Genomic DNA, 11,226 nt, shown 5'->3' on the forward strand with positions numbered 1-11,226 from the left:
AATGTGCCTTTGCCTGGTTGCAGGAATCCATATCTGCCTTAATTCTGAAAGGAACTGGAGAGACTGTAATGGGTGAATACCACACAGACAAGAATGTACCCACGGATTTCTTAAAGGGGAGAGATGCATTCTCCTTCCCCCTCTAAGGGGGTGGCTGTGCGCTGGGGGTCAGTGCCTGCCTGAGAGGGGACCCAGATGGTATCCCAGAGTGGTTAGATGGCCTGGGCTCAGGACTTGGACAGATTTAGCTCCAATCCTGGCAGGAAAAACCTCAGGAAATTGCTTCACCCCTTTGAGACTCCATTTCCCCTTTCAGTTCTTTACTCTTCATTTTCTCAAATGTTTTATGGAATGAGTGTTTTATGCACTGGGAACTATTCTGGGTACTGGGGATTTATTAGGGAACCAGACAGACCAAGTCTCTGCCCTCTTAATGTGTCAGACAGACAACAAACAAGTAAATGAATAAATGTTTATGATAAATGCTAAGGAAAAAAATAACCAGGTAAGAGAATTGAGAGGGAAAGGGATGCTGTTTTAGACTTGGTGGTCAGGGCAGACTTCTTTGCAGTTGAGACACTTGATCAAAACAAGGATGGAAATAGTGCTAATTACAAGGGGACATTGTCAGGCTTTAACCATGTAACCTAGATAAAAGTTTTACCATATTGCTTGGCACATAATAGGCACGCATGTGGGTTGGGTAGTGGATGGATGAATGGGTGAATGGGTGCATTGATGGATGGATACATGGATAGGAGTGGATGGATGGGCAGATTCATGGATGGGTGGTGTATCAGTCAGGGACCCAGTGGGAAATACATGGGTTCGGGAAACAAACAAGAAAGTGTTGAGGCACCCAGGGACTAGCAACAGGGGAACATGTTAGCATATGTATTCGCTAGAGAAACAGGATCAGCAAGAAATATCTGTACATATAAAATGTATAAAAGAGTCTCAGGTAACCATGGGGACAAAGAGTCCAAGGTCTATAGGGCAGGCCATGAGCTGGCAGCCCCAATGAAGGACTTCAACGAATTCTCAAGAGAGGCTGGCTGAAGCAGGAAGAGTGATTGTCTCTTCTGAATCTTCCTTAAAAGCCTTTTGGTGATTAGGTTAAGTGTCACTCATTGCAGAAGACAATAAGGCAATTGGTTATGGATACAGCCAATGCGGTCATGATTTAAGTCCATGAAATGTCCTCATAGCAACAGACAGGCCAGCGCTTGCCTGACCAGACAACCGGGCACCACCAGCTGGCCAAGTTGACACATGAATTTGACCATGACAGCATCCTTGGCCTTGAAGGAGAGAGGGAGGGAGATGCGTTTCCAGAACCTGGGCCACAGTCTGACAGCATCTGTGGCTGTGGGTGAAAAAGCATGGCCTCAGTGAGCGGCCAGGAGGGAAGAAGGCAATAACTACCTCACTCTCACTCTCCTCACTTTCTTATCTGCTGGCACCTTCCACTGACCAAGCCAGTGTAAGGAAGTAGCCAGCGGGTAAGGAAGTTTATATCATGCAGCCCCAAAGGTGAGCCTCTTGGGACCACAGATCAATGCAGAGAGGGGTAGAGAAAGGCTTGAAAGAAAAATAAGCAGCACAGATGGGTAGATGAATAAATGGGCAAGAGTCTGAAGGTCCAAAACCCAACAGAGAGGCCTCAGCGACAAGCCAACATTCCTTCTCAGACCATGACGCCTCTTGGAGATTTTCTTTTTATTAATCAAGGGAGGCAAGCACAATTGCTATTAAATAAATACAGACATAAATAAATCCTAATAGCTTAGCACAACTGATGTTGATTTCTAACATCACAGTCTGACGTAGGTCAGGGAACCCTCCTCTAAGTGGTGGCATGAGAAACTGATGCCCTTCCTTGCTGCGACTCCAGCATCTTTAACGGGGGTGTTGGAAGACAGAGCTGGCAGAAGCACCTCGCTCTTAAATGCCTCAACAGGAAGTGACGCATCACTTCCTCTCACATGCCATTGGCCAACAGAAGTCATGTGACCTCCTCACAGCCATAAGGATGCTGGGAAATGTCCTCTTCTATGTTCAGGAAGTGAAATCAGGTTTTGAAATTAGCTGACCCATCTCTTTAACATTATTTCAGGACTCAGAGCAGCCTGATACCAAGAAAGAAATCAACCTGTTCTGACCTCAAATGACAAGATTTAGGTAAGTGGAGAAAAGCCTGGATTTGGGAGTCACTCAGACCTGGGCTTGAATTCAGTTCAGCCACCCTCTAGCTCTGTCCACTAGATGATATGCCCACTTCTTCCTGCCCTAGGTTCCCAGTCTCTAAAACGGAGAACTCCCAGAAAGTTGACCATCTGGCACAGCGCCTGGCACAAAGAGGAGCACAGAGGTTTGTTGAGTGAGTTTTCAAATGTAACCATGAGGACCGAAGAAGGTGAGGTAGCAAAGTACATGACACAAGGCAGGGCACATAACAACATATCCTTAATCGATGTGTCACTCCACACGCAGCTGACTCCTTCGGTCCTGAAAGAAGCCAATAATAGCCCTGGAGAGAAGGAGGCATGCTTGCTGGGATCACATTTTACAGAGCAAAAATAAGGATGAGGGCTGTTTCCCTGATTTGTGAATTTCTTTATGTACAACATCTTACATAGATATAAAACTGACATTGCATTTAGTTATTCATTTGTCGGATGGCCTTTTCCCACAAAGGATATGACTGTGTGATGAAATGGGAGAATCAGGCACTCCATTCACAGCTGCTGGTGGAGACTCCAACAGGCAGCTTCAGGCTCTGTCAGGGTTTGTGTTCTGGGGACATCCCGTGTGTGTGCCGAGTGGTGAGCGCTGCTCCCAGGTAAAGATGCTCAAGGGTAGGGAAGAAGGGGGGTCCGGTAGTATCAGGAAGGGGAGGGGTCAGTGGGTGAAAGCAAAGACCAGGTTCTGAGCCTGGGTTCCGACCCAGGCCCCCACTTCCTGGTTGTGTGGTCTTGGACATGTTATTTAACCTCTCTGTGCCTCAGTGTCCTCATCAGTAAAATGGAAACAGTTATTGCCCTGAACTCACAGTATTGTTGTAAAAACGACATCAAGTTAGTACCAACAAGTGCTTTCATGCTGGAAAATAGGAAGTGCTCTGTAAGCAATATTATTACCGCTTTGAGTTTGAGTCTCTTTGATCTAATATTCACTCAACAAACATGAGTTGGACACCTTCTATGTGCCAGTTGCCAGAGAAACACAAGCTGGCGAGCAATGCAGACATGGGATTGTGCAATTCACAGCCTGGATACAGGATGGATAACTCCAGAGATGCCTCTTTAATGAAAACTCCAAGGGAAAGTCTGGGGAGGGGAGTGGCTGGAGTCTCTATGGGTCCCAGAAATGCCCTCCAGCATCCCAGTCTTGGGATCGCCGTCCCAGCTCATTGTCTCAGAACTTGCCAAGGCATCTCAAGAGGCAGGGATCCTGGTCAACATTCACGTGTGGCATCAGGGTAGAGGCCCTAGGCAACAAGTACACAGAGTGGAAAGGTGACTGATGTATGGCCAAGGACAGAGGTTGTGATGGAAAGGACTGGGCAGTGGCTCAGTTCCCACCAGTTCAGAATCAATCTACAGCCTCCATTCGGAGGCCCACACCACCTGAGTCCCTCTGCCTCTACTTCTCCAAACAGGGTGACTCCCAAGGGAGCTATGGGGCTAAGGAGCAGGACAGGCTTATTCCAGGCATATCTGTGCCCTGCACATTCTCCGGGGCAGGCAGAAAAGTGGACAGTGTGTCCAGATTGGGAATCAAAGACATCAGATTCAAGTATGCAAGGAAAATCTTTACCTTCCCCTTACATAGGATATGACATCCAAGGGTGAAAGTCTCCCCCTGGCAACGTGGGACATGACACCCAGGGATAAGCCTGGCCCTGATACCATGGGATCAGCAACACCTTCCTGACCGAAAGGGAGAAAAGAAATGTAACAAAATAAGGTATCAGCGGCTAAGAGAGGTTCAAATAGGGTCGAGAAGTTATTCTGGAGGCTGCTCTTACACAAGCTACTGGTAGATATTGCTAATTACCACCGTTTGCCAAACTGCAACCAAAACCATTCCTGTTGACCCTAAAGAACACCTAGGGCTCTATCTGAGATTCTACAAAAGTTTCATGCACTAAGATTACTTTCTAGAAACCTGCAACCTTCGGATGGGATCCTGAGCCAGATGAGTCCTGAAACCCAGTGGAGCCAGCCTGTCCAAGAACAGCAACAAGTTCTGTCTCCCTATCCCAAATTATAAACACCCCTTCCCAACATGAAAAAGTTAGAATGGGCATAGCCCAAATACCCTTAAAGATTGGGAGAAAGATCAAAGGAGAAGGAAGAATTTTAACAGAGAAGATAGGGTTTAACAAATGAATATAACTGCTGAATCGTTATATTGATATTTCTTTTAGTCTCCAGTGTCTTGGAGCAGTTAGAAGGAAAAACCTATCATAGTGGGACTGTAACCCATGCCAAACTCTGATATCTGTTCTATAACCATTTGTTACAACGTACTTTGAAATTTATTGCTTTTTGTAAAGATGTTATATTTCACAATAAATCATGTTAAAAAAAAAAAAAAAAAGACCTTGGGGCTTGAGGCCCAGGTCCCCTGCTTGCTATGTGACCATCGAGAAGCAATTCTCTGGGGTCTTCACTTTTCCCCTCTGTACAATGGGGATGATAATCCCATCTCACACAGTTTTTGAGTATTGATGAGATCAACAATCTGAAAGGGCTGTTGATTAAGTAGAATTTTGAAAGAGGCAGCAGAACCCGTCCTTCTAGGGCAGGACCAGACTTGGTCCTGGGTTCCAAACCCAGTGGCATGAGTTATCCACCATGTGGCCCTGGGCACATCCCCAGACCTTACCTCTCTAGCCCTCAGTTTCCCCATCTGTAAAATAGGATGGTGGAAATAGTAGTAGTGAGAGTTAAAAAAAAAACTATATTGGGTGGGCCACAGTGGCTCAGCAGGTAGAGTTCTCACCTACCCATGAAAAAAAAAAAAAAAAAAGAAAAAGAAAACTATATCAAAAACGCATAGTATGAAGAAAAAAGAAACACTTAGCACAGTGCCTGGCTGGAGGTAACGGCTCATCAGCAGTAGGTAACATGCAATGAGCATCCAATAAATATTTTTTGAGTCTTTAAGTGCTGGTTACCTTTCTAGGCACTTGTGATAAGGGAGGGAACAAAACAGCTTTTGTGGGGCTTATATACAAATAAGAGTGAAAGGCACCAATAAGATAAAATAAACTATAGTAAGTTAAGTGAAGGTAAGTGCTTTGGGGGAAATAAAGCAGATACAAAGGGGACAGGGAATGTGAAGGGATATGGAATCATGACCGGGTGGTCAGTTGACATCTGAGTAAAGAGCCAAAGAGAAGAGGGGACTAGGCATGGGATCATTTGGAGAAAAAGCAAGCCAGGCAGAGGGTGCAGGCCATGCAAAGGGCCTGTGGTGGTTCACTGGCATCGAGGAGAGGGAGAGGAGCAGAGGATGAGGTCAGAGAGGAGACGGGCAGATCAGGCCGGTGGCCATGAAAGGACTGGGGTTCTTTCTCTAAATGGGACAGGAGCCAGCGGGCAGTTTTGAACATAGCAGTTATATCCTTTGCATGGTTTTGAAAAGGGTGTTTCCAAGACTGAAGGGATATGGGTGGACACGGAGGCCATTAAGAGGCCATGGTCCAGGCAAGAGGTGACGGTGGTAGCTGCTGAGGGGCTGATGCTCATCACAGCCCATTGAATTTACCAAGTTATTTAATAGCTAGCAGTATGTGCCTGGATCAGCGTAGGTGTTTCCTCCTGGTATTTGGTCCTCCTGATACCCCACCTCACTCACAGAGGTTGCCCCACCCTCCCAGCCAGAGTCACGTCTCCTGCCTCCCTTTCCCATCCACTTGTCAGCGCCCTCCTTCAGTGCAGCCTGGCCAAGCTGAGAGGTCTCAGTGCCTTTAATCTTCCTCCAAGCCAACCTCCCCATTCCTCTTCATCATGACAGCCAGCTTCTGCTGGCCTGGTTCCAACTTGACTACATTCATCTGAAATCAAGGGGCCCAGGATGAACTCCAAATGCTCTCCAGATAATCACGGAACCGTCCCAGCTGGAAGGGGCCTTGGGGAACCCCAAGTCTGAAAACCCCGTTTCATGGGAAACTGAGGCTCCGTGAGGCTGACCATTTTGTCCACTGGTCATGTGCACTGCTGATTAGTTGCACAGTCACCATTAGAACCCAGGCCTTGACCCCCAATTTGGTACTCCATGTTTCCAACTGGAATGCCCTCCCTCCCCCATTGGAGGAATTCTCTGTCTTCTCCTGGTGGAAGACCTAATTTCTCAGCTATACAAATCTATATTCCTCCTTCTCCAACCCTAAGGAGTGGTGCGTTGGAACCACCTTGGGCAGGGACCCTGACGTCCAGCATTTGTCCACTTCAGTTGGCTGCTGGGTGGTGAGAATTGAAACAATGCAAGAGGAAGGGTGGGTCAGAAAGGCAGGTGGGATGAGGGAAACTGAGGCAGGAGCTGGCACTGTGAGGTAGGAAGAATCTTTGAGCCTGTCCCACACTCTTCATTCCTTGTCTGAGCTGGTGCTATCACATTCATGGCACTTTGCTTCTCCAGATGGCCACGTCTCTGCTTCTGTCACCCTCACCCACGAAGTGTCACCACACGGTTGGTCTTTGCCTATATAAAGGTTAAAACAGGAATCTCGCTGTAGTTTTAATTTGCATTTCTCTTCGTATAGGTGAGGCTGAACATCTTTTTACTTGTTCCAGGAATTTTATCACTGGTTTGTGTTACTTCCTTAAAGAATAAAAAATAAACCTTTTTGCAATATAAATTGCAGGTATTTTCCCAAGTTTGACTTTTTTGCCATAGATTTTGCTATGCAGACTTTTTAAACTGAATTGAATTTATTAATATTTTCTTTTACTGTTCCTGAGGCACATTTTTACACCATCATGTATTCATTTAAAAATTTATTGAGTACCTACTGTTTGCCAGGCGTCAGGAATGCAGAGACAAACAAGAAAGACAAGGCACTTGCCCTCACAGAGTTCAAAGGGTAATGGGGGAGGCAGAGATATTTAGATAAGATACTTTCAGAGAGTGTCAGGTATTATGACTAAAACAATAAAAGGCGATGTGGAAGTCAGTAAAGGTTGAGGAAGTCTTGTTTTAGATCTTAATTATTACCTACTCTGCATGACAGATTATCGCAAATTTAGCAGCTTAAAGCAACATGCACTTATAAAACAGTCTCTGTAGGTCAGGATTCCTGGTGTGACTTAACTGGGCCCTCGGCTTAAGGTCTTTACAATCAAAGTGTAGACTGGGCTTCGTTCTCATCTGGAGGCTCAACCGGGGAACAGTCGCCTTCCAGCTTCTTCCAATTATTAAGAATTCCTTCCCTTGTGCCTATATGACTAAGGGTCCCAACTTTCCACTGAATAGCAGCTGGAGACTGCCCTCTGGCTCTACAGGCTGCCAGCAGTCCCTTCCACATGGGCTTCTTCAACATGGGGTTTACTTCACCAAGTCAGCAGGAAGAGGTTCTCACCTCAAGGAGGGCCCAAGCTTCCTTTTAAAGGGCCCATTTAAGTCAGGCCCATCTAGGATAATCTCCCTTTTGAAGAACCCAAAGACAACTGATGTGAAACCTTAATGACAGTTTCAAAATCCCTTTGCTATGTAGGATAAATGAATCCCGAGGGAAACATTCCATTACCCTTCCTTGCCCTATTCTATAGGTTGGAAACAAGTCACAGATCCCACCCAAAAGTGAGAATTGCACAAAGGTATGCACACCAGGAGGAAAAAAATGTATGGGTGGTCTCCATAGGTCTTGCTGCTGCATAAATGTAACTGAAGAAGGTCTTTCTGAAGAGATGACAGTCAAGCTAAGACTTGAGTAACACAAAGGAGGCAACCATGTAAGACTGGAGGGGAACAGCGTTCCTTAAAGAAGAAGCAGCGAGAGCAAAGATCCTGGGGTGGAGATGAGTTTGCATAAAAGAAAGAAGTGGTGTTTGACTGGAGTATATTGAATAGGAGGACAGTGAGATGACACATGAATGAAATGGAAAAGAAAGGAAAGGAAAACAATCAAAAGGAAAGGAAAAGAAAGAGTGGATTAGAGCCAAGATGGCAAAAGACCCAATCTCAAATCCCAGAGGGGCCCCATCTCCTAGGTTGACTCTGAGTCACTCCCTTTTCCTTCTTGGATGGATCTTTCTCTTCTGTGGACTGAAACAGCTTAAGTCTGATAACCTTGTGGACCTTTCCAGCTTTGGCAACTTGTGAGTCTCTGATGGACTGAATGACACCTCTTGCTAATCAACCAATGACACTAAATTAATTAAGACCTTGGAAAGTGATTATCTCAACCCTGGGCTTTCTCATGCTTCTTAGATATCTACAGAGGAAAGGAGGTACTATGTAACAGAAAAAAGAATACAAGAAACACCCAGGGGTTGGGGTGGGGGTTTTCAATCCCCCAGAATCAAGGCTCAGCGTTTCTGACCTTGGGCTGGAATGCCGGGATCTGCACAAATCATTAAGCTCTCCTTGCTGGCGGGATACCCCTCCTGGAATCCAGCCCTCCTAGCTGACAATACATACGGAGTTAGTTGGGCCCCACGAAGTACAGGGATCGAATTTCTCTGCTCACCCTTGCCTTGGAAAAGCAGAAACGTTGTGGTGGTTGGGAGTTTGGGGTTTGTGGGGATTTTAGTCTTAATTTTTTTTTTTTGGGTGAATTCCAGAGGAAACATTGACTCCCAGCTAACCTAAAGCAAAAGGCCCTGGATGAAAGCATGGGGTGGGCTCCAATGAAAGCGGAAATCAGTCCAAATCTCCTTGAACCTCTTTCAGGGAGAACAGGCTCTTCCCTGCTTGGCTGGGGGCAGGAGAGAGGGACGATGGATGTTCCGAACAATTGGTTCGGTTGTGTGGTCACTTCAAAAGCACAAAGTTCAAAGAGGAACCTGAGCGGATGGGAGGGGTTGAGAACAACTGGTTAAGAACCAAGGTTCAGAAGTGAGAGGCGGACATTCCTCTTGGATGTTTCCCAGCCATGGAGCCAACCATCCTGACGGCCCCTCCCTGGCAGGAGGAGAGTTGGGCAAAAATGTCCCTGTGTGTAGGGGAGATTTATATTGTCTTTGGAAATAGCCTTATTGTTTTTTGTAGAATTGACACTTTCCAATTGCATAAGAAAACAAAAAGGAAGGGGGGAAGAAGGGAGAGAGGGAGAAAGAGAATGAGGGAGGACAGACTTTGAAAAGTATAAGGAAAAAAGCCAAAGTCATCCTTTAATACCTCAGAACTGGAGATCTGCAACCCTGAATTATAAGCCCCTTGGAGAGGGACTTTGTCTCATCTCATTTGTATCCCAAAGGTCTCCACTAAGGGAGAAAAACACTCCTATGGGGAAAAACATGGTGAGCTCAGAGATTCTCCGGGAAGGCCCATCAAAACCCCCACCACATCCAAATGGATGGAAAACACACTACAGCCTAGAAGAGGGAAAAAGGATGCTAGTGAGTCCATTCATCCACTCCAGAACCCAGTGCTGTTCCCTGGAGGTGATAGCCTCTGCCAGTTGTGCCCGGTTCAACTTCCCATACCCTCAGATGCTGCTAGGAGAAAACAGGAAGAATGTGATTTCTGGGAATCAAAGAAGAAATTGTAGGGAAGTGAGTGGGGATGGGTACAGACTGAGGGCACAGTCACTGCCTTTCCAACATGATCTGGGCAAGCAAATGTTATTTGGTTTTTTTTTTTTCTTTTGGCATGGACAGGCACCAGGAACCAAACCCAAGTCTCCATCATGGCAGGTGAGAACTACCATTTGCTTTTAAAAATTTTTTTGGCATGGGCAGGCACCAGAAACTGAACCTGGGTCTCCGGCATGGCAGGCGGGAACTCTGCCTGCTGAGCCACCATGGCCCACCCACCATTTACTTTTTTTTTTTTTTTTTTTTTTAAAGGAAAGACAGAGAGAAGGAAGGAAGGATAGAAGGAAGGAAGGAAGGAAGAAAGGGAAACATCTTTAAACATTTTGTTGTTTTATTGTATTCTGTTTCTCCGTTTTTGTTACATGGGCTGGGGCCGGGAATCGAACCGAGGTCCTCCGGCATAGCAGGCAAGCACTTTGCCCGCTGAGCCACTGCGGCCCGCCCCCACCATTTACTTTTGATACATAGAAATGTAAGTGACATCTGGATGCCCAAACAGGGGATAATTTTCTCCTCACTGTTGTTGTCTCTAATGATAATCTCCTAATTAGAATCTGAGCAGTTCAATTACACAGGGCGAGAGCATCCAATGGTGCAGCAATCCCAGGCATGTGTGATCCTCACAGAAGCCCAGGGGTTTATCCTTCCTTGTTTACAAAGCTGAAGAAACTGAGGCTCTGGGAGTTGAAGTGATTGGCCCAAGGTAACATCATTATTCAGTGGCAGAGCAAGGGTAAGTATGCAGACTTGACTTCAGGTCTTCTTTTCTTTCCAGTTTCATTTCCTACCACTCTTCCCCAGGGCTTTGCCCAGCACCCGTTTTTAACCATGTACCTCCCAAACACACCCTGTAGCTCATATCTCCATGCCATTGTCCAGGCTGTTTCCTCTATTTGGAAGTCTTTTTTCCTTTCAGGCAAGTTGCAACTTGTATTTGGAGACTAGTTCCCATACCCCCTGGGCTGCCTTTCCTGACATTCCAAAGTGAAGATACACATTCCCCATTTCTCTGCTGGATTTGAGCCCTTTACAATTATTGTTGTAATTTCACACTATGTCTCCCCAACTGCACTGATATTCTTGACGGTGGTAGATATGTCCTATTTAGTTCTGCTTCCCAAGATCTTCATACAGATAAATATTTGTTGAACGAATGAATGAATTTTGACTTGTAAATATTCTCATGATTCCATGCTAAAATGTCAACCATTGTACTATGCTGCCTTATTCGTCACCAGACACAGAAACAGACTCCTGTGAGTTCCTGAGCTCTTATTACAATGGCCCTCAGCTGAAGGATCCAAGATAACAGCTCTCTTTATTATGTTCAAGTATCATATGATTCCCCCACCTCACCCTACCCCATCAAGCAGATGGGAAGGGCCCATCCCACTCTCCCACTTCCAGGAAAATGGCATATTCTCTGTACCTTGAGTTTTCAAAAGCAGGGTGATGA

General features: G+C 45.9%; 1 long non-coding RNA gene across 1 annotated transcript; it reads left to right on the forward strand.

The window, feature by feature from the left end:
• The first annotated feature begins 2,028 nt into the window (after nt 1-2,028).
• LOC143682360 (uncharacterized) lies at nt 2,029-11,002 on the forward strand. Its single transcript, XR_013175090.1, has 4 exons — nt 2,029-2,181; nt 2,294-2,371; nt 9,834-9,869; nt 10,346-11,002. It is a non-coding gene; the product is annotated as an uncharacterized LOC143682360 (long non-coding RNA).
• Nucleotides 11,003-11,226: the final 224 nt, after the last annotated feature.

This window comes from Tamandua tetradactyla, chromosome 5 (genome assembly GCF_023851605.1).
Source record: "Tamandua tetradactyla isolate mTamTet1 chromosome 5, mTamTet1.pri, whole genome shotgun sequence".
NCBI lineage: Eukaryota > Metazoa > Chordata > Mammalia > Pilosa > Myrmecophagidae > Tamandua > Tamandua tetradactyla.